The following is a 22903-nucleotide window of genomic DNA, read 5'->3' on the forward strand; positions in this document are numbered from 1 at the left end:
ACAGTTGGTAGAAAGCAGTACAGGCACACCTCAGAGATACTGCCGGCTGTGCTCCAGACCACCGCAACAAAGTGAGTCAAATGAATTTTTTGGTTTCCTCATGCATACAAAAGTTGTATTTACACTAAACTGTTTTCTGTTAAGTGTGCAATAGCATTGTGTCTAAAAACCAACGTACACACCTTAATTAAAAATATTGCTAAAAAGTGGGGCGCCTGGGTGGCTCAGTTGGATAGGTGTCTGACTTCGGTTCAGGTCATGATCTCGCGGGTTCATGGGTTCGAGCGCCGTGTTGGGCTCTGTGCTGACGGCTTGGAGCCTGGATCCTGCTTCCGATTCTGTGTCTCCCTCTCTCTCTTTCTGTATTTGCCCCTCTCCGGCTGGTACTCTGTCTCTCTCTCTCAAAAATAAGTAAACATTAAAACATATATGTTGCTAAAGATGCTAACCATCGTCTCGGCTTTCAGTGGTGGAGGGTCTGGCCTCAATGTGGATGGCTGCTGACAGATCAGGGTGGTGCTTACCGAAGACCAGGGTGGCTGTGGCAATTTCCTAAAAGAAAACAATAAAGTTTGCTGCGTTGATGAACTCTTCCTTGGAAGAAAGATTTCTCAGTAGCATGTGATGCTGTTCGATAGCATTTACCCACAAGAGAACTTCTTTTAAAACCAGAATCAGTCCTCACAAACCTCACCTCACTGCTTTATCGACTCCCGTTTACGTAATGTTCCAAATCCTTTGTTGTCATTTCAACAGTCTTCACACATCTTCACCAGGAGTAGATTCCATCTCAACAAACCATTGTCTTTGCTCATCCATAGGAAGCAAGTCCTCATCCATTTTGGTTTTATCATGAGACTGCAGCAATTCAGATATAATAACAAAAATGAAAACGTTTGAAATATTGTGCGAATTACCAGTATGTGGCCCACACATGAAGTGACCAAATACTGTTGGGAAAATGGCACCAACAGATTTGCTCAACACAGGGTCGCCACAGGCCTTCAATTTGTAAAAAACACTGTATCTACAGAACACAGTAAAGTGAAGTGACCTAAACTGAAGCAAGCCTGTAAGAAAGAATTAATCTTGGTGGCATGTTTGGGCTACTTACGAAATGCTTTCTGCCCTATTCCTATCTTTCAGTTCCCACAGCAGTGCTGTGAGATTGGCCTTATTATCATCTCTGCTTTGTAGATGAGGAAACCACACAGCTAGGAATCTGTACCCAAAAGGGGTGCTGTTTATCCAGGATGGGCCCCATTCATGGGACTTCTTGCTGTGAGGGCAGGGAGTGTGGGGCCTCGGAGCTCGGAGCACTTGTCCATGGCATTTGCAATTTGTTTCGTGGTCTTTACTGTCAAGCCCAAGATTTTTCATCGAAGTCTGAGAATGTAGTTCAGATATCACTGATGTTGCTGGATACAGAGCTGTGACCTAACTCCGAGGGTCAGAAACTCAATTTATGTGTTTAGCCCCTTGCAGAGTTCAGAATTCTACACTAATTTCATCTTGCTGGCTCTACGAAAGAAGTTCATCTGGGGACATTATACCCTCACCTCAGCCGCTGTTCTGTGGCTCTGTGGGCTCTCAACTCTGGCTGTTTCTGGGGTGGTTTTAAAGATGTACAAGGGCCACGGTCCCACCCCAGACCACTGGAGTCTGAATCTCTGGGGGGTGGGGGTGGGGGGTCCATCTTGGGTCTCAGTATTTTCTGAAGCCTTGGGAAGCAATTCTCACTTACATAACCAGGGCTGAGAAGTACTGGTGTCAATCAAGGAATATTTTTATAACGAGAGGGAGAAGCTAGGTGTGGACACAGCTTTCATCTGTCCATTCATCTGTTGAGTCACTAAATATATATGAATGGGCTACGTGCCAAGCCCTGTGCTTGACATCAGGAACACAACAATAAATGAGCCATGATTGTTGCCTCGTGCAAGAGGTGGGGACAGATGGGCTAAGCAGGTCATCACACCGCAGATGAGAAGATCAGCAATAAGGGTAGACTCCGGGTGCTTTGGAACTCCCAAGGACACCCCCACCCAGCACCGGCCTTTGTGGGAAGACATTGCAAGTAGAAAAGTAGGCAAGAAGTGCACAGCCTTGGGCTTAAAAGTTCGAGTCTCTCAGCTGGATAGAGGCCCCCAGGTTGGGGCCTGGCCCCCATGTCTCCAGTGCACAACTCTTTCCCAACAGTTCAGAAAAAAGAAAGCTCTTCTTAATTTCGGAGTCCCGGGGCCCACAGACAAGTCTGTGGATAGAATTCAGGAGCCTCTAAAACTCTGGATGTGGAAAACACTGTGTTTTTCTTTTCACTAACCTCTAACTGAAACATGGTGTTCCTTTCTGTTACGACTGTAGGCAACAAAGCACCTGTGAATTTGTCCCCAAAAGAAATCATTTACTTTTACATCACTTGATAGATATCTAGAAATGTAATGAATGCTCATCACTACTTTGAAGTGAAGGTAGTTTTTAGAACAGCCACTAGATCGTGTTGATTAATGTGTTAATAAGGAAACACTTTTATTACTATATTTCAGATTTTTAAATTATTTTGATAACTGTATCCCAGTCCAGTTGATTTCCTTTATAACCTGATCTGCTTTATTTTATGCATTATACAAGCTGCTCTGAGAAGTGACCATAGGCTTCACCAGCTTGGCAGAGGGGTCCAGGGCATCAGTGAGGTGAGGAAGCACTGTTCTAGGTGGGTGTGAATTGAGCCAAAGGACACCTCAGGCTCCTCTGTTCCCAGCCACCCCACCAGCATCTAAGTCACCATGAAGGATGTCACTAAATCCAGTGCTCCTGACACTCCCCGCCCCTCTCTCCTGACCCCCTGGCTTTTCAGAATCCCTAGGTGTGGAAGCGGACATTCCAGAAATGAGTTGACAGATGTCTTGAAGAGCTATTCCTTTTCTTCCTGGGCTGGGGAGGGGAGAGGACGGGGGGTGGATCTTTCCTGCAGACCTCAGAAATGTGTGAGATTAGAGCAGTGGAGACACTCCCTCCCTCTGGTTTCTTTGAGCTGAAACAACTCCATCAGGAGCTGAGGTAATGTTTGCCTTTTACTTCTTCCAACTGAATTTTGGCAACATCACATCAAGAACAGGATTGAGGGACTGTTTGTGCCAGCTGCATTTGCTTCCACCAGAAGCTGCACCAAGGACCATGGAGACCCAGAGAAGGGAAAGAGGGCAGTCTGACCCGACTTGCTGGGGCTTGTAAATGGGAGGTGGCCAACTGGCTCAGCGGGCCTGCCCTCTGTACCCCCTGCCGAGGGAGCAGGAACAGAGGATGGCTGGTGCGCTGGCCCGCTTCCCCTGCTCCCCAGGAGGCGGGTTGGGCCGCATGGCGACCGTCCATGGAGGCCCCTCCAGGGCACAGAGCTGATGGCAACAGCCCCGACTGCTGAAGTGGCTGGGGTCCAAAGCTTCCTGTGCAAACTTCTCCTCTGAAAAAATGGTCATTTTTCTCCCGTGCGAAGACCATCCATCTGAAAGCCGTCAGAGAACATTCATGGTAGGAGTGAAAACCATCTACACTCCTGACCTGCTTTACCCAGTCCCTTGGTTTAGCTTTCAGTAATGAATGAACCTGAATGGAATCTTTGTTGCAATAAAAGGCCCAAATCTACCAGATTCCTTTTTGTGAAATTAACTTGGTTGATTTATGGTATGGGCTGAATTTCCTCAAAAGAACTTAGAAGTTTATATTATTATAATAGGCCAGTGTTCTATTGATCGCCTTTACATCTCCAACAGGTTACAAAAGCAACAAGGGAGCCAATTACAGTCTATACATTTTGACACACATTTATTAAATATATACTCTGGAAAGAAAGACCGGTTGCCAACACAAGTTTAAATCAGCCACATTTATAGCACTAGTTGTAATGATAATAATAGGGCCCCAAATATGAATGTACACACAGACACACAAAAAATGCTATTTAGGGGCCAAGACAGAGTAACAGGACCCTCTCCTGCCTGAAATAACAGCAACTAAAGGCAAACCGTGTGAAGCAATGGTTTGTAAGACATTGGACATCAGTCAGTGACAGGCCGTAAATCTTAAGAGGTGGCAAACAAATGAGGTGAGCCCTACAGGTACCCCAACTTTTGTCTCAAGAGAGTTTCCAGGCCATGGTATGGGGAGGGGAACCCAAGTGGAGCCCAGAGGACTTCCTGAGTTGAGGAGAAGAAGTCCAAGGAGACCAAAGAGGCCAGAGTTCACAGGCCCTTAATGAGGAATATTAATACTAATCAAAACCAACCCAGGGGCATCTGGGTGGCTCAGTCAGTTAAGCGTCCAACTCTTGGTTTTGGCTCAGGTCATGATCTCAGTTTGTGGGTTTGAACCCCATGTCGGCCTCCGTGCTGATGGTGTGGAGCCTGCTTGGGATTCTCTCTCTCTCTCTCTCTCTCTCTCTCTCTCTCTCTCTCTGCCCCTCTCCCAAGTGCGCTGCCTCTGTCTCTTTCAAAATAAAATAAATAAACTTTAAAAAAAAAAGCCCAGAATTAACACAGATTTTAGAATTAGCAGAGGACACTAAAACATTTATTATTACTATATTCCATATGTTTCAAAAATTAAATAGACACATGGACAATTTAAAAAGACCCAAACTGAGCTTCTAGAAATGAAACCAACAAAGTCTGCAATGAAAAATAGTGTATGGGATGAATGGCAGACTAGATATTGCGGGGGGGGGGGGGGGCGCGGGGGGGAAGGGTGAAGCTGAAGAGTAGGAAAATAAACTACTCAAAATACAGAGGAACAATTTTTCAAAATAAAAAGGGCATTGATGAACTGTGGGACAACGTTAAGCAATCAAATGTCCATGTAATTGGAGTCTTATGAAAGGGAAGAGAAAAATAATGGCCAAAAGTTTTCCAAGTTGAGTGACAGCTATAAAACCACAAATCTAAGAAGCACAATGAAACCCAATCTTAAGAAACAGGAGTAAAATGACACCACTGTATATCATCATCAAATTGCTACAAACCAGTGATGAAGACAAAGTTTTAGACTAGACAGAGAAATAAAACTGAAAGGACCAAAGACAAAAATGACAGAATTCTCAGTGGAAACGATAGAGGCAAGAGCATGGTGTAACAACATCTTTAAGGTATGAAAAGCAAAAACTCTACCAACCTAGAATTCTACACCCAGTGAAAGTATCTTTCAAAAATAAAGGCAAAATAGTGACTTGTCAGACACTGAAAGAATTTATCACAGCAGTTATGTACTATAAAGAATGTTAAAAGAAGTCCTTTAGGGGAAAAAAAATACGGTAACAGGTAGAAATAGGGATCTTCATTTACAAAGAATGAAGATCACTGGGAATAGTAACTATGTGGGTAGATATACACTATTTCTTATTGTTTAAATCTTTTTACAAGATATCTGACAGAGTAACCAAAAATAATAGTAACATATTGTTGGGTTTTAAACCTATGTAAAGTTATACATGTATGCCAGCGTAGAGGTCAGAGAGGAGAGATGCTAATATACTACTATAAGATTTTCATGCTACTTGTTATGTGACATAGTATCATTTGAAGGTATACTGTTAAAATGTATCCTATAAATCATGAAGCAAGCACTAAAAAGCAAAGCAACGAGTTACAGCAAATAAGCCAACAAGGGAGGTAAAATTGAATAATGGAAAATATTCAGTTAACCCAAAAGAAGGCAGAAAAAGAGAGAAAAGGGAACTGAGGTCAGAAAGGACAAATAGAAAGCAAATACCAAGATGATGGGCTTTAACCTAACCATATCAATAATCACATTAAATGTAAATGCACTAATTGTTTCAGTTATAAGGCAGAACTCTCTGCCTTTTACCCAATTAGATAAAAAAACAACAAGATTCTACTCCATGCTGCTTGCAAGAAACACACTTTAAATATAAAGGTACAAATGACAGTAAAAAGATAGGGGAAATCTACCATGCTAACACTAATCAAAAGGAAGCTTTGGTGGCTGATTTAATGTCAGTTTAAGTAGAATTCAAAACAAAGAATATCAGGGATAAAGAAGGTAGTTTAATAATTTAATAAAGGGATCCTTCATTAAGAGAACATACCAACCGGGCACTGGGGTGTCTCAGTCGGTGAAGTGTCTGACTTTGGCTCAGGTCATGATCTCTCAGTACCTGGGCTCGAGCCCCACGTCAGCTCTGTGCTGACAGCTCAGAGCCTGGAGCCTGCTTCAGATTCTGTCTCCCTTTTCTCTGCCCCTCCCCCACTTGCTCTCATGCGTGCTCACTCTCTCTCTCTCTCTCTCTCTCTCTCTCAAAAATAAATAAACATTTAAAAAAAAGGAGTGAGAGAGAATATAGCAACCCTAAATATTTATGTACCTCGTAAGAGAGCTTCAAAATACATGAAGCAAAAACTCATGGAACTGCAAAGAGAGATAGACATAGCCACAACTATGAGATTTAACACTTTTCTCTCAAAAATTGGTAGAACAAGTAGAACCAGCAAGGATATAGTAGGCTTTAACAGCGTCATCAACCCCATGACCCAGTTAACATTTATAGAACATTCTACCCGATAACAGCAGAGTGTACATGCTTTTCAAGTACATGCAGAGCATTTACCAAGATTGATCATATTCTGGGTTGGAAAACAAGTCTCCATAAATTTAAAAGGATTCAAGTGATACAAAGTATGTTTTCTGACCACAGTGGAATTAAATTTAGAAACCAATAACAGAACAGTCTCTTAACATTTCCAAATGTTTGGAAACTATAACTCACTTATGAATAACAGATGGGTCAAAGAAGAAATCAAAAGGAAAATTAGAAAACGTTTTGAACTGGGGCACCTAGGTGGCTCAGTCTGTTGGGCATCCGACTTCGAATTCAGGTCGTGATCTCACGGTTCGTGAGTTGGAGCCCCGAGTCGGGCTCTGTGCTGATAGCTCAGAGCCTGAAGCCTGCTTTGTATTCTGTCTCCCTCTTTCTCTGCCCCTCCTCCACTCATGCTCTGTCTCTTTCTCAAAAATAAATAAACATTAAAAAAAAATGTTTTGAACTGAATGGTAATGAAAACAACATATCAGAATTTGTGGGATGTCACTAAAGCAGTACTTACAGGGAAATTTGTAGCATTAAATGCTTATATTAGAAAAGAAAAATGGTGTCAAATTGACAACACCAGCTTCTACTTTAAGAAACCAGAAAAATAAGAACAAGTTAATCCAAAATAAACAGAAGAAAGGAAATTTTAAAAAGATCAAAGCAGAGATCAATGAAGTAGAAAAGAGAAAAACAATAGGAGAAAAACAATAGGGAAAAAATCAATGAAACCAAAAGCTGACACTTTGAGATGGTCAATTAAATGGATTAACTTCTAACCAGACTGATGAGAAAGAGAAGACGCAAATTACCAATATCAGGAATGAGGTGATGTAACTATAGATTCTATAATGATTAGGAGAATAGTAAAGGAATATCCTGAACAACTTTATGCCTGTAAATTCAGCAACTTAGTTGAAATGATAAATTCCTTGGAAGTTCACTCAAAAAGGAAATAATTAACCAAAATAGTCCTATATATATTAAAGAAATTGATATTATAGTTAAGAACCTCCCTACAAAGAAAACTTTAGGCCCAGATGGGTTCATTGGTGAATTCCACGAAGTAGAATTTAAGAAATAATACAAACAACTCTTCTACACCAACTCTTCCAAAAAATTAAAGAGAGTGGAGTACTTTCCAACTCATTGTGAACTCAGCATTACCCTGATACTAAAACAAGGCGAAGATATTGCGACAAAATTACATTATCAACCAGCGTCCCTCATGAACAGATTGGACAGGTGCTGTTATTGTTATCATTGTCATTACTCACCTTTTTTTCAGATCAGCAAATAGAAGAATCAAAATGGGGGAGGGAAAGGGATCTGGGGCAAAAGTCACACAGGTACACCCTGAGTTCTAACTAGAGTTTAGTTGGAAATGGATTTGTTGTTGTGGTTTGCTAACCATTGCAGTATCCAAAACGCCCAGAAAAAGAGGTAGGGAATCAGGAAGAGGAAAAGCCCTGAGGGGGAAATGGCCCCATGGGCCCAGGAGAGCTGGCAATGCTGAGGTCCTATTCAAGGACAACCACCTCCCCCCCTTGATAGTGTGGCCTTGCTGATGCTGAGGGTTTGAGAACCAGGAAAGCCTGATCTTTATTGGTACTCCGAGAATCTTCTCAAATGGTGATGTAAACCTGAGCAAGAAAGGCCAGGGATGTAACCTGCCCCCTGCACGGCCATGTCATGGATGTACCCAGAGCTAATTAAATCAGGAACCTAATCTAAAGTCACTGGGCTTCTTTCCCACTCCTCCACCCCGAGTCTGTAGCCCACCTAAAATACAGCTAGCCCCTACTCATTTATACGAAAACAATCAAGTGTCAGTCCCTGCCTTAAGGAAATCTCAAGCCTGTTAGTCACTGTTAACTGTCTCTGTGAGTCATTCATTCATTCATTCATTCAGCAAATATTTATCATGTGCCTACCATGTGTGCTTATTGTATAGGCTAGTCCCTGGGGAAACAGCAATGAACAAAATAGCCAAAATTTCCTTTTTTCCTGGTGTTTACATTCTACTGGGTGGAAGAGGTCATAAATAAATGCATTATTTTTTCAGATGGTGATAAATGATATAAGAAACATAAACAGAGGGGTAGAGAAAGTAATAGGAATGGAATGGATTTTTATTTCCCTGCTGGTGGGAGGCCTCTCTGATGAGATGACATATGAACAGAGATATGAAGAAGTGTGAGGTCTATCTAGCAGGGCAGTTAACTGGGGGAAGAGGCCTGCAGGCAGAAGAAACAATACGTGCAAAGGCCCCAGGGCCATCATGCTTGCCTTATGGAGCCCAGTGAGCCAGGAGGAAAGTGATGAGAAGCAAGCCTGGAGAGATGTCAGGGCCACGGTGGGACTTTGGCTTTGACCAAAGGGAGTAAAACGGGAAACTCTGGAGAGTTTTGAGCACTGAGCGACATAGTCTGATTTTCATTTTCAAAGGATCACTTCAGTTGCTATGTTAAGAATAGACTGTAGGCGGCCAAGAGTGGAGCAGGGAAGCCAGTTAGGAGTTTATTACAGCCAGGCGGGCAGAGAAGAGGGACAATGACTCAGACCACCGTGGCAGAGAAGGAGCAGAGAAGCAGTGGCCACGTTCTAGAAATATTTTGAAGGTGGAGATGATGGGATTTACTTGTAGACAATATGGATATGGAAAAAAAAAAAAAAAAGAGCGAGAGAGAGAAGAGACTGAGACAATGCGAGGTTTTTGGCCAGAGCAACTGTGAAGAAGATGGAGTTGCCATTTGCAGGAACAAAGGCTTGGAGAAGAGCAGATTTGGGGAAAATCAAGATTTCTATTTCAGCCAAGTTTAAGACATTCTTGAACATCCAAGTGACGAGGTCAAGTAGGCAGTTTAATAAACGGTGCCATTTATGTTGTGAAAAATGGGAATGGTGACGGGATCCTTTTTGAGTTGCTGTGTTTCTATTGTGGTTTTAATTAACTTGCTTTCCTTGAATAGCAAGAAGTGTTTGAGGCGTAATGGATAGTAAATCTAAAAATGATCCAAGATCGGCTGTGGTCTGCGGTGTGGTGTGTGGGATGACGGAGTTTGTGCGCATGTTCGGGTCACGGCAGGAGCCGTGCCCACCCCCACCCACCGTGGGCAATGGGAATGACTGGCTGGAGTCCGCACCCACCCCTCTCCCACCCGCCACGGTGCGGAGAGGTTTGTCAGACCCTCTGTAGAACAGTGACAGGCTTGGAAGACATATTTAGTAAGTATTAGCAGTTTTTACCCTTTTTATCATGATTCGTGTGCTGGAGTGAGCTTGCTTGGCACTTGTATAATGGAGTACTTCAGTATAAGATGAGCACCCCCGAGATGCTCAGGCCGGGAGGGGTGAAGCCTCCCTAGTTTGGCAGCTGTTAGCAGGGCGGTTGTGTAGGTAGGGGCAGGAGGGCGGAGAGAAGGGCTGTCGCCTGAGTGATTTGTGAGCTGGGAAAGGAAAAAGTCCAGATTTCCTTGGGAGCATCACTGATTTTTCAGGAGGCTCAAATCAGTTCTCCTCTGAAATTAAACGACTCTCTTCTGAACAGACAACAGTGATTGACCCATCGGACCTAATATCGGAATTTAAAGGTCCTCATGAGCCTTACAATAAAATGGCAGCCAACAAAATCTCTCCAATTGACTTCTTTTCTGTAATTTTAAAAGCGGATTTCAGTGAATTCAGCCCTTGGGTTGAAATTACGGAGATAAATGGCTTGTAAGCAAAAATGGCTGTGTGTCAAAACGGGCATATATATCCCCTACAATTTATGCTAGGCAAAAACCACTTGACATCCCCATGAGCTGATGTGTGGTTTGTGTTCTTTTATCATTTCTGCAGACAAATGCATTTTCTAAGTCTTCTAGAAATGGATGCTGTGTTCTCCATGAGTAATAACAGTGTCTCCCATTTATCAAGTGCTTGTGTGCCAAGCATGGGGCTGAGCACTTTACCAGCCTGCCTCGATTTACTTCTTCCCACTTTGAGGTTTTGTGTGATCATATTTTTTTTCCTTTAGGTTTCAACATTGTCTTCTCGTTTACAAAAACACTGTTACAACTCTTTGTAACTCCAGCCTCTCTGAAATTGTTTGTATCTAACGGGGATCACTAGCTCCATTTTCCAGACGCACAAACTGAACCTCAGCTGAGCTCAGCCAGTAGAAAGCAGAGAAGACTCAAACCTGGATCCAAGCACATGCTCTTTCTGCTGCTTCACACACAGCAGACTGAGACCTATTCCTCACAGAGAAGGAGGGAGACAGTTTTTAAATTCGAATCCTTTGTGCGTCAAGGTTCTTGGGCCAGGCATAGCGAGCAGGATTGGCTAGATAAATATAAATAGACACAAGCAGAAGACTACTCAGGTTGCATTTCACTCACCGTGCTGAAGGTAATACATGTTTGTCCGGAGCAGACAAATAACACTCAATAAAAGTGGTTACAGAGATGAGTTTGATTTCGAAGTGGTGTTGGCCTTGAAAGGGTTTAAGGAAAAGGAGAAAGATGACTGTAAGATAAGGGTGATTATCTGTTCTCTCCGTTCATTAAGGTGGCATCCGGTGCAGTGTGGTGGTGAGACAAGTGGAGCAGGTTGTTGGGGAGCCGTGTTGCATAGATAAGGACATCGTTCACCCCTGACTGTAAACCTCGGGGGTGGGGGGGAATAAATCAATTGTCCCCCCCCCAATCACCCACCTCCAATCCTAAATCTGCCCAGGTAGTGAAAGCTAACAGTTTAGCCCTCTTGTAGTTTTTTTTTTCTTTGTTTATGGAACATATATAGACATATGAAGGGGTTTGTTTTTGGTTTGGTTTTGTTTTTACAAAAATCTGGTGGTACTATACATATTTTATTCTACAAGTAGCTTTTTAAAATAAGTTTATTTATTTATTTTTAGAGAGAGAGAGTGAGGTAGAGAGAGAATGAGCGGGAAAGGGACAGAGAGAGAGGGAGAGAGCATCCCAAGCAGGCTCTGCACTGTCAGCCCAGAGCCAGATGTGGGGCTCGAACTCACAAACCATGAGATCATGACCCGAGCTGTAGTTAAGAGTCAGATGCTTAACCCATTGAGCCACCCAGGCACCCCTCTACAAGTAGCAGCATTTTTTACTTATTATATTGCAGTCATGTTTCCAAGACATTTCTTTTTTTTTTTTTTTTTTTTTTTTAAAATTTACATCCAATCTAGTTAGTATATAGTGCGACAATGATTTGGGGAGTAGATTCCTTAATGCCCCTTACCCATTTAGCCCATCCCCCCTCCTACAACCCCCTCAGTAACCTTCTGTTTGTTCTCCATATTTAAGATTTCCAAGACATTTCTAACAGCTGTGTAATATTCCACAAGAACTTAACCTACTCAGCCCTTGTTCTGTCGGTGGGCATACCAATGGTTTTCAGTTCTCTGTTCCTGGACACAGAGTGGCAGCAACCTCCTTGAACACATGTCTTTACAATTTTGTTTTTTCTTTTTTCCTCTTTCATGAATCAAGAATCTTGATAATTAAAGCCCATTTCCTCTTAACGGTGTTTGCCTGGCGATTGGCATTTAACTGCGATCTGAAGTGTGGTCCTTCTGGTGGTTATTTCATGCCGATCGTTCCGGGCACCTTGACATGCCATGTTGATTAGCCAGAGTTCCTCCTTCCTGCTGTCAGCCTGTGTTTAAAGCTTGAGCACATGGAATACCTTGCGTGTTACATCTGTGGGAGGACCACCTTTTATCATGTGGGACAGCCATGTGAAGAAACTGTTGGATTTCGCTGTGTGCTTTAAAAAAATTTTTTGCATTGTTTTTACAACTGTGTTAAAACTAGATACGGTCTGAACGAAGGGCTTTCCAAAATGTGAGTTCAGAAGGGAAGGAAAAGAGAGCACAAACCAAGATCCCTTAAGTACTGCTTGTATCTGAAGTCTGGTGTGGGTTAGGAGGTGGAACAGTGGTGACGAACGGATGGCGCATAATTAATCATAACAAGCCTTTGTGATCCTCTGCGCTGTCCACTGAGATGAGAAGACGGAAGAGCCGGTAGGTGCTTCTGGCGTTTAGCAAAGCCTTCCCTGAATGGAAAGGGACCTTCGTCAAGATGTCAGCCTTGGCACATGTTGTCACACTAATCTTCTGGCTCCTCTGATTCCAGCCAGGCTGTTGAAGAGAAAGCCAGCACCTGACCCATCCCCCAGAGAGGTGTACAGAAAGGCTGGGAGCCAAGCCCCAGCTGAGGAGAGAAGGTTTGCTGAAGGGATGTGTCATAGAGGCCCCAGATCTACATCTGGAGGGAGGATAGGGGGGCAGGAGCTTTTCACACTCTGCCCACTAAAACCCAGTTTCTTCCTTTTGTTCCAGAGCCTGGAGCTATTTATAACTTCTTCTTAACTTCTTGGTAGCTCCAGAGCCCATTGGACATAGTCTTGCTGAGAATGTTTTATTATAAGGGACTATCCTTTATGCAAAACAGAGAGGGAAGGACAGCAGAATACTGAAACCATTTGCTGGAAAATGACCTACACTGTGGCCTCTTGATGATGGAAACTCACATTTATGAGCCAGATGCTGTATTCACCTAAGGTATCTCTTTCCTTCCTTGTGACAGCCTCAGGAGGACGGAATCATATCCCCATTTCACCCAAGTGGAAACTGAGACTTAGGGAGGCTGTGACTTCCCCAAGGTGACCCAGTGCTAAATGTGGGACTTGGATCCAGATCTCTAGCCCACCCCACTTCCCTCCCCACACCTGCAGTTGCCACTTGGGGCAGTACTCTTTCTCAAGGCCCACTCTTTGAGATATGGGTATGTCATCTCACTCTGTGCCTCCAGGAAGGTATCTCCCCATTCTGGGCCTCCGTTTCCTCATCTGTAAAATAAGGAATGCAAACAAGGTGACCTTCGGGCCCTTCCAGCCTTCCTAATTCAGTGATTCTCATTGGCTTTCCACGTGGAAGCTATGCATGTGGCCTGGAAACAGTAGTGGGCCTTCTTCCTCAACCCAAAGAGATCCTGGCTTCTGCCACCCCCAAGACACACAAACCCAACTCCCCAAGGCCCATCTGGTCAGTGGAAAGCTTGAAATTATCATCTGTTTGGCGGAGGAGGGCGTGTTGATTCAGTTCCCATGAGAAAGTGCTAAAATGGTGCACCCATTTCTAGAAAGAAGGTTGTTTATCTAAGAGTACAAACACTGGGAGCTTTCACACAACAGAGTCACTCCACAAGGACTTTTTCAAATGATCATTCCCTTAAAACACACACACACACACGTGCACACACACACACACACCACCACCACCACCACCACCACTCACCCTTCTATTTACTGAAGAACAATTTGCTATAGTGTAGAGAGCACAGTGGTGGTGGAACACCATGAGCTTCAGGTGACTGCTTATGATGCCATGGTGGCTCAGTCGGCATGGTGTCGATAGAGCATCGCTGATCACATGAAACAATACGGTGTGCCCCAACAGCCTCACCTGTCCGTGACCTGGAAGTCCAGATTTCCATATTAGTGTTATTTCTAGAGTTTAGAAATCTTAATTCCTTAAGAACCCATTCTTTTCAAAATAATAAAGAGGAAATAAGAACACTTCACTCAGCTCAAGTACAACTTTTGGATGCTTGTTTTTGTTTTTCTTTCCCGAGAATGGACTTAGGAATAGGATGGACTCCTTGGCCGCAAAGTTACTTTAACCAATGGGCCAGTCCCCTGCAAGGAGGCAGAGGCATTAAAGGAAAAGGGGAATGTAGCCAGTTGGAATGTGGGAAAAGCCAGCAAGGCTCTCCAGGAGGGGGAGGTGGAACCATGGCATAGCCAGGGCTCCCAGTGTCTGAAATGGGAAGATCTTTCCACATCCAAACACTAGATTGTCTTAGGACACCCTCACCCATAGACATTTCTGGATCCCATCATTACAAGGCTTTAGCTCTTCTCTGTATAGTTCTGTGTCAGCTTTCTTCATTAACTCTTAGACTCCCTTTCCATACATCAAGGTGTATCTCCAAGAAAGAGAAAGAGAATTTGGCCTGGTGCCCCCCATTTAGGCACATTTCTTGCTAGGCTGTTGACCACTGGCAAGTTGATGGGTTGACTGCCCTTGGGCCAGGGCTCTGCTCCTGCCCCAGGCACCATGATGTCCAGGGAAGGTGTGGTCATGGGACCCACTCAGTACTCCTTTCTTAGCCTTCCTCAGGCATGGCCAAGGCAGGCACCATGATTGACCATCAGCACAGATGTTTCTTTTCAGACCAAGATGGCACTTGATGCACCCTTGTGTTTACAGAGCACCAAGATGTTCCTATCCTGTTCACTTCTCAGCTCATACCAGTAAGTCCGTTCTTAAAAAGGAGGAAACTGAGGCTTACAGAGGTCTGGTAACTTGCCCAAGGTTATGCAACTAATAGTTTGTCTTTTTGGCTCCACATCCATACAAACTACTTCTGATAAATGTGAACAAACGTTGACAGATATCAGCAAGCTTATTGAAAGCATCCACATTCCTACCAGTGGTAGTTTATATGCTGAAGTTCATCATAACCCTCAGGGACCCACATCTCTAGGCTGTGTGGTCTAGCCGCCCACAGACCCGCCAAGCCCACAGGCAGCACTTGGAACATGACGGCAAACATCAGCTCCTTGAAACTGTGTATGATTCAGATTTAGTCTTTACATCCAGAGTTTCCAAAGGCTTTCTTTTTTGTATTTTAACTAAAGAGCCAGCGCCAGATCCCATTCCAACATCCACTGGCCTTGTGGTCTGGGATCTCCATGCAACCTCTGTAAGCCTCACCTCCTTACTTGGAAAACAGAAGGGTTGGAGTAGGCCCTTCCAACTCCAGTTCAACCCAGCAACCATTAATCACCTGCTCTCTGTTGGCAAGGCGCAGAGCTGGACGTGAGGGTACACCACTCCTAATGCCCTCATGCTTTGTCTTTCTTGGCTGTTTTCGTTCTGCTCTCACCTCACAGCCACATGCAGGGAGGTAGGAAAAATTATCATAATTTATTACTGCTTATTTATTTGCCTCCCATTCAACACTATCCCCTTAGGGACAATCACTTGTTCCTCACTAGGGTAATCCCCAGGGCTTAGCAGAGTGTCTGTCACATAGCAGGGGCTCAGTAAACATTTCTTGAATGCATGCATGGTTGAGGGAGTGAGCAAATGAGAATGTTTTGAGCCATGAGTTGGCTACAGTGTGGGGTACCAAGAATAGGACTCATGTCTACAAGAGCAAAACTCTAATTTAATTAAGCCTTACTAAAGCCCTATGTCTTTCTCTGGAATATCCATCCCTGATTCCAAGAGAATTGAAATCAGGAGCATTCTCTTTGCTGTGACTTTTCTTCCACATTTACCCACCTCCAAGGACAGAGGTAACTACTTCCTCCATGTGGCTGTTTTTAATGTGCAGTCTCGCCTAGTTGTAACAGTCTCATGGTATTACCATCCCCATGTGATAGATAAGAAACTGAGGCTGAGTGAGGATAGAAAACTACCCTCTGCCAGCTGTATAGTGGCAGAGTCAGGACTTGAACCCAGACCTAGACCACTTTTTCTCCCTTAGGCATGTACAACATCAGGTTTATTCAACTGACTTGTATTTCAGTTTGGTCTGTGGATGGTGTCCTGTGCGAGGGAATTAAATGTCTTTCATAATTCCCTTCAAAATGATTGGATTGGTCTATTCAAAGTTGACTTGGAGAGAAGATTTTTGAAATGCTTCTCTTTGATTTTGACTTATTTTCTTTTATATTCTAGTGCTCCAGCATTAAACCCTGAGGGTGCATCTTGAGAGCCAGTATATTAGATTTGTCTTTGTGCCCCAAGAGTTCAGAATCCTTTAGGGAGTATTAAATTGGGGGTTGCCCAGTCACAGATGGGCTCAGCTATCTCCCGGTGGTCCCAATGCCTCCCACCCTCTCCACAGCCCTCAGCCCAGGCCCTTTCTCCCAGTCAGTGATGAGCAGTGATGAATTCTGCAGCGGGAGACAGAAGCTGCCCCCTACAGATCAGAGGTAACTCCTGGGGAACCATTTATGCCTCTGTCCGTCACAAACCATCGTTAAGTCCAAAACAGATTCATTTGACCAAAAGGGCCTAGAGTTAAAACAGCAAGGATTCTTTTAGTGACGAGTGACAGAGACCCAACTCAGACTTAAGAAAATGTATTGACTCACGTAACTAGAAAGACCAGGAGCAGAGCTTGGCTTCATCTCTAGCTGGATCCGAATCCCTAAATGATGCCAGTAGGAACCTCTCTCCAACTCTTGGCTGTTTTCCATTCTGTTGAATTCAGTTTAAGACAGGGAACACACATGGTGGCCCCAGGCAGACCAGATTTATATCCTCCCGTGTTCAGTTTCAGCAAAAAAGAGCCTCTCTCTCTCTCCTGGTTATCTCAGCAAAGATCTACTCTGATTTATAGGTGCCCTGTTCCTGAACTGTCACTGTGGTTGGGAAGATGCAGTGTTCTGATTGGCTAAGCCAGACTCCCTCGCCCAGCCTCAAGGCAAGGCAAGGACCTCCCCCTGAACCCTGTAGAGTTGAGAGGTGGAAGATTCCTAAGGAAAATCAGGATGCTACTACCAAAGAAGGAGAAAGAATACAGAGCAGGCACCTAGGTCTTGCCCACTGCATCTATGCAGTTTCCTATTGGCATGAGGGGGACCTGAGGTCCAGCAAGAAGAGGGGGCTTGGATTGTTGCATGCAGAGCAGACATTAGAAGCCAGGGCATCAGACTCCTACTCCCTCAATTTTTGTCTTTTATGTCTTCATTCTTCTTTTGGCTTGTATAATTAATATCATTGCTACATTATCTGTGTAAAACTACTAATATGTGTAAAGGGCAGATGGGTTTAAATCAGGCTCTAGCCCTTACTGGCTGTTTGGCCTTAGGCAAGTTACTTGGTTTCTCTGTGTCTGGTTTCCTCCTCTTTATAAGGGAGTAATGATAGTCTCTACCTTGAAAGAGCATTGTGACAATTAAATAAAATTACTTTCTGCATATAAAGTGCTTAGAACATTGCCTGGCATAATGGAAATCCTTAATAGATATTTTCTGTTATCATCATTATCATCTTCCACTTTATTTTTAACTGCTTATCAGTATTCCATAGTTTGAAGTATTCACCGTTTATTTAATCTTTCCCTCTAGATGGACTGTCACTTTGTTTCTCTTCTTTTCACGTTTCAGAGTGGGTCAGGGAGCACCCCAGGCCATGCCCCTTTGTCCTTCTGCTGTGCACGTGTAACTAAACTTTGCCCTGTTGGGTTGGGACCTCATCGGATTGTGAACCAAGTGGTGATGGACGTGCCTGTGCAAGGGATGGACTGTTTTTCACTCGATTTGGTTAAAGGTCTGAAACTCCACAGTGCCCCTTTTATGGTGCCATTGGGAGCCAGAAATACTGAGGCAAGGGGCATCAAGACTGATGTGCTGGAAGTTCCATGATGTCACTGCTTTGACCCCCTACAAGGGCACTACTCTGCTCTTTTCTGCCCCTAGTGGGGCTCTTCCAAGAACCTCAGAGGCCACGCTGCACTGGGAGCCCACAGAGACTTGGACGCTATCAAATGGGTTTTCCATGTGCCGTGTCATAGGAACAAATACACGTTCAGAGAAGAGCGCAAAGGAAGACATTCCCTAAATGTTTAGCAGAGGTCAGCCCCAGGTGTTAGGGTGTTCCTGTGGTTACCAGTTGGTTGTTAGCCTTTCTGTGTTTTTTAGACTTTTATCCTTATCACTTTTGTCATCAAGAAAAACATTGTGGTATGTTTTTATTCAAGTATAATTAACATACAACGTTACATTAGTTTCAGGTGTACAATATAATGATTTTAACAATTCTCTACATAACCCAGTGCTCATAAGTGTACTCTTAATACCCTTTACTTATTTCACCCATCCCCCACCCACCTCCTCCCTGGTAACCACCGATCTGTTCTCTGTAGTTAAAGAATCTATTCTTTTGTTTGTTTCTTTTTATCTTTGTTCATTTGTTTTGCTTCTTAAATTCCACACTGAGTGACGTCGTATGGTATCTGTCTTTCTTGAGTGCTTTCACTTAGCATCATACCCTCTAGCTCCATCCCTGTCATTGCAAATGGCAAGATTTAATTCTTTGTTATGGCTGAGTAATATTCCATTGTCTATCCATGGGCACTTGGACTGCTTCCATGTTTGGCTATTGTAAATAATGCTGCAGTAAACATAGGGGTGCATGTATCTCTTTGAATTAGATTTTGTTTTCTTTGGGGAAATAGTAGTGGAATTACTGGATCATATGGTATTTCTATTTTTAATTTTTTGAGGAACCTCCATACTATTTTCCAAGTGGCTGCATCAGTTTGCATTCCTACCAACAGTGCACAAGTGTTCCTTTTTCTCCACATCCTCACCAGCCCTTATTTCTTATGTTTTCTTTTAGCCATTCAGTAATCATCGGGGAAACGCAAATTAAAACCACAATGAGAAATCACGTGACACCTGTCACAACAGCTAAAAGAAGCATTATTTTATATACATACTATCTAGGGGCTTCTGGGTGGCTCAGTCGGTTAAGCGTCTACATCGGCTCAGGTCTCGATCTCACAGTTTGTGAGTTCGAGCCCACATTGGTCTCTGTGCTGACAGCTCAGAGCCTGGAGCCTGCTTCGGATTCTGTGTCTCCCTCTCTCTCTGCCCCTCCCCTGCTTGTGCTTTGTCTCTCTCTCTCTCTCTCTCTCTCTCTCTCTCTCTCTCAAAAATAAACATTTAAAAAATTAAGTAAATAAATAAATGCTATCTAGATATGAGTCCTGGATCCAAGTCACTTACCAGTCTGGGCCCTATTTTCCTTATGTGGAAAATGGGATCAGCACTCTGGTTCGTCACCCTTCCTGGGGTTGGTACCCCCAGATATGCTATATATCTAGCATATAGATTAGAGGAGAGAGAAGAAACAGTGCTCTGTAAACCATCAGGCACAATGAACTGGGGGGAGGCAGAGTTGTTATTGTGTGGTCATAGCCCAGCCCAGCCTCCTTGCACTGGGAGCAGTGCCCTAGTTTCCCTTCCCAAAGACCACATTCTCTGGCTGCTCTCTGAAGGAACTTGACAAAGGGATGCTTCGTGTTTATCACGCACCAAAGAACTGGGCACACCCCATCACCCAGTGTTGAACCCTCAAGACACAACATGCAGACAGGTCTTAAAGAGGGCTGCTAAGACAGGGGTGTCACTGGGGACGGGGTGGCCTTCTCTTTCCTCCCCACCATCCCCAGGCCTCCTCTTGCTGCTGTGATCTGAGGCCTGATAAGAAGAGGAGAGAAGGGGCTCTTTGCATGAACTCCCAACAGGAAGGTGGCTGTTGGGTAGGTCTGTGGAACCAAGTTTCTTGCTGGATACTGGAGAGATTCATTCCAGCATGTCACACCCTTTTTTATTTTTTACCCATATATATTTTTTATTAATTTGTTTTATTTTTTATTTTTTTAAACTTACATACAAATTAGTTAGCATATAGTGCAACAATGATTTCAGGAGTAGATTCCTTAATGCCCCTTAACCCATTTAGCCCATCCCCCCTCCTACCACCCCTCTGTAACGCTCAGTTTGTTCTTCATATTTATGAGTCTCTTCTGTTTTGTCTCCCTCCCTGTTTTTATATTATTTTTGTTTCCCTTCCCTTATGTTCATCTGTTTTGTCTCTTAAAGTCCTTATATGAGTGAAGTCATATGATATTTGTCTTTCTCTGACTAATTTCACTTAGCATGATACCCTCCAGTTCCATCCATGTAGTTGCAAATGACAAGATTTTTTGATTGCCAAGTAATACTCCATTGTATATATATATATATCCTACATCTTCTTTATCCATTCATCCATCGATGGACATTCGGGCTGGTTCCATACTTTGGCTATTGTTGGTAGTGCTGCTATAAACATGGGGGTGCATGTGTCCCTTCGAAACAGCACACCTGTATCCCGTGGATAGATGGCTAATAGTGCAATTGCTGGGTCGTAGGGTAGTTCCATTTTTAGTTTTTTGAGGAACCTCCATACTGTTTTCCAGAGTGGCTACACCAGCTTGCATTCCCACACACAATTTTTTTATTTAAACAAAGAGCCTCTACTAAGCTGGAACCAAACTAATGACTAGTGCCCATGGCAAAAGTCAAGTGTCGTTGGGTGTTTATTTAGTCACTAAATGAGCGGATGGATAGAGGAGGGAGAAAAAGAGTAGCCCCCAGGCCCCCTAACAAAGGTACATGTTCCAGGCTATGATCTAAGCTGAGCCTTTCATTTGAGTTCTGAATATTCTTTAGTTCCATGATTAAATTAAATTAGAAATAAATTTAGTCAATCGTAGCATTACCTACTGCCCTTAATATATGCTGGTGTTTGTGTGTCTACTGGCAGGCTGTGGGGCCCAGCCTGGGATTTGAGAGAGCCAGGACTCTCTACGGGGTAATAGCTCTATTATGTTTCACCCCGTGGACTCCAGGCAACTTATTACCACCAACCACCCCCAACCCTGCTTCAATCCAACAAGCCTCCTGTGAAATTGGATGGAAGGCAGGAACTTGTAGCAAACTAGATATCGCCTGTCTTTTCTTGGCCACAGAGGACCCAGCCGAGTTGAGGGAAAGGGATTTTTAAGAAGAGGTGCTTTATTTGTGAAAGCCAATGAAATGAAGTTAGAGACTGCTCCCAGAGAAAGCTGGCTGACATAACCAAAGGGATTAGAGGTGGGGGAAGGGCCCGAGGGGAGCTGCGTGAGGCCTGGATAAAAACAACCCAGCCAGATGGAGGAGCAAGATGGCATGTGAAGGAAGTCCCGAGGTCCCAAGGGGAAAGAGACCGACTTGTCCAGCAGAACTGGACCGGCAGAATTGGGGGGGGGGGGGGGGTCCTGTCCACACAGCTGGAACTGACCTCACTGCCAGACACCAGGGGTTCATTCCTACTCTCCCCCGCCCAGCTTCCCTTGGTGCCTCCAGCAAAGGCAGAATCTGAAACTAAGGGGACTGTGACCCTGACCCATTTTCCCCCTAACATTTCCTTCTGAAAATTATCAAACCTACAGAAAAGCTCGGAAAGAGTTGCACATTGAGCGCTCATGTGCACCATCTAGATTCTGCAGTTAGTATTCCTCTACTGACTTTATCATATATCTGGCCATCCCTCTCTCCATCCGTCAATCAGTTTTCCTTTTTGAGATGTTTCAAAGTAAGTTAGAGAGACCCAGGTGCCTTTGGACAGTTGATTACAGTGGCATAGGAAAGGAGACATTTTGTTGTTACGTTTCTTGCCCCAATTGTCACATATTTTCTCCAAAAAACTTCTTACCAACCTTGTGGAGCTCCCTCTTTTACTTCTGGGCTATCAACTTTAAAGGTCTCCAGGGGTCCTGGAGACAATGCAGGGGACTGACGCAGCTCTGGTGTAAGGTTGTGGGGAATAGCAGGAGCTGAGGAGGCCCTGGGAGCACCTGCCCCATAGAGAGGGGTGTCCACTGTCAACTCCAGCCCACTGCTGCCACATGAGACTCATGAGGATTTTTTGTGAGATCTTCTACATTTTAAGTGTTTCCAAATAATGTTTACAGACTGGGTATCAAAGATGACTCTTGTGTATGAGTTTTCTGTAGTTGTCATGGCAGATTACCATAAACGTAGGAGTTTAAACGACACAAAGTTATTCTTACAGTTCTGCAAGTCCGAAGTCCAACATAGGGCTCCTTGGGTGAAAATCAAGGTGGTGGCCAGGCTGCGTTCCCTCCTGGGGGTTCTGGGGGAATCTTGCTTATCTGGGTTGTTGACAGACTTTAGTTATGAAGAGTGAGACCCCGTTATCTTGCCGGCTATCAGCTGAGGAATGTTTCCACCTTCTAAAGGCTGCTCACCTTCCTTAGCTTATGAGCCCCTCCTTCAGTCTTCAAAGCCAGCAGTGGTGAATTGAGTCCTTCTCACAGTTCCATTCTTTGCCCCATCCTTCTCATCTCTCCAACCCAACCAGAAAGGTTCTCTACCTTTAAGGACACTCGTGGTTACATTGGACCCCCTTGGGTAATCCAGGGTCCTCAAAGTCATCTCAAGGTTCTTAACCTTAACCACATCTGCAAAGTCCCTTTTGCCACATAAGGTAATATATTCATAGTAGACATTTCTCCAAAGAAGGTAAACAAATGGCCAAGTAAGTATATGAAAATATACTCAACACCATTAGTCATTAGGAAAATGCAAATCAAACCAAAATAAGATAACACTTCACACCCATGAGGATGGCTATAATCAAAAAGATGGACAATAACAAAAGTG

General features: G+C 43.9%; 1 protein-coding gene and 1 long non-coding RNA gene across 8 annotated transcripts in view; both read left to right on the forward strand.

The window, feature by feature from the left end:
* GALNT10 (polypeptide N-acetylgalactosaminyltransferase 10) overlaps positions 1 to 22903 on the forward strand; it is a 222223-nt gene that overhangs the window by 95493 nt on the left and 103827 nt on the right. The window lies entirely within an intron of this gene.
* Positions 4741 to 12955, forward strand: LOC132680887 (uncharacterized). Its single transcript, XR_009610742.3, has 2 exons — positions 4741 to 11240; positions 11908 to 12955. It is a non-coding gene; the product is annotated as an uncharacterized LOC132680887 (long non-coding RNA).

Source organism: Panthera onca, chromosome A1 (assembly GCF_046562875.1).
Source record: "Panthera onca isolate mPanOnc1 chromosome A1, mPanOnc1 haplotype 2, whole genome shotgun sequence".
Classification (NCBI taxonomy): Eukaryota; Metazoa; Chordata; class Mammalia; order Carnivora; family Felidae; genus Panthera; species Panthera onca.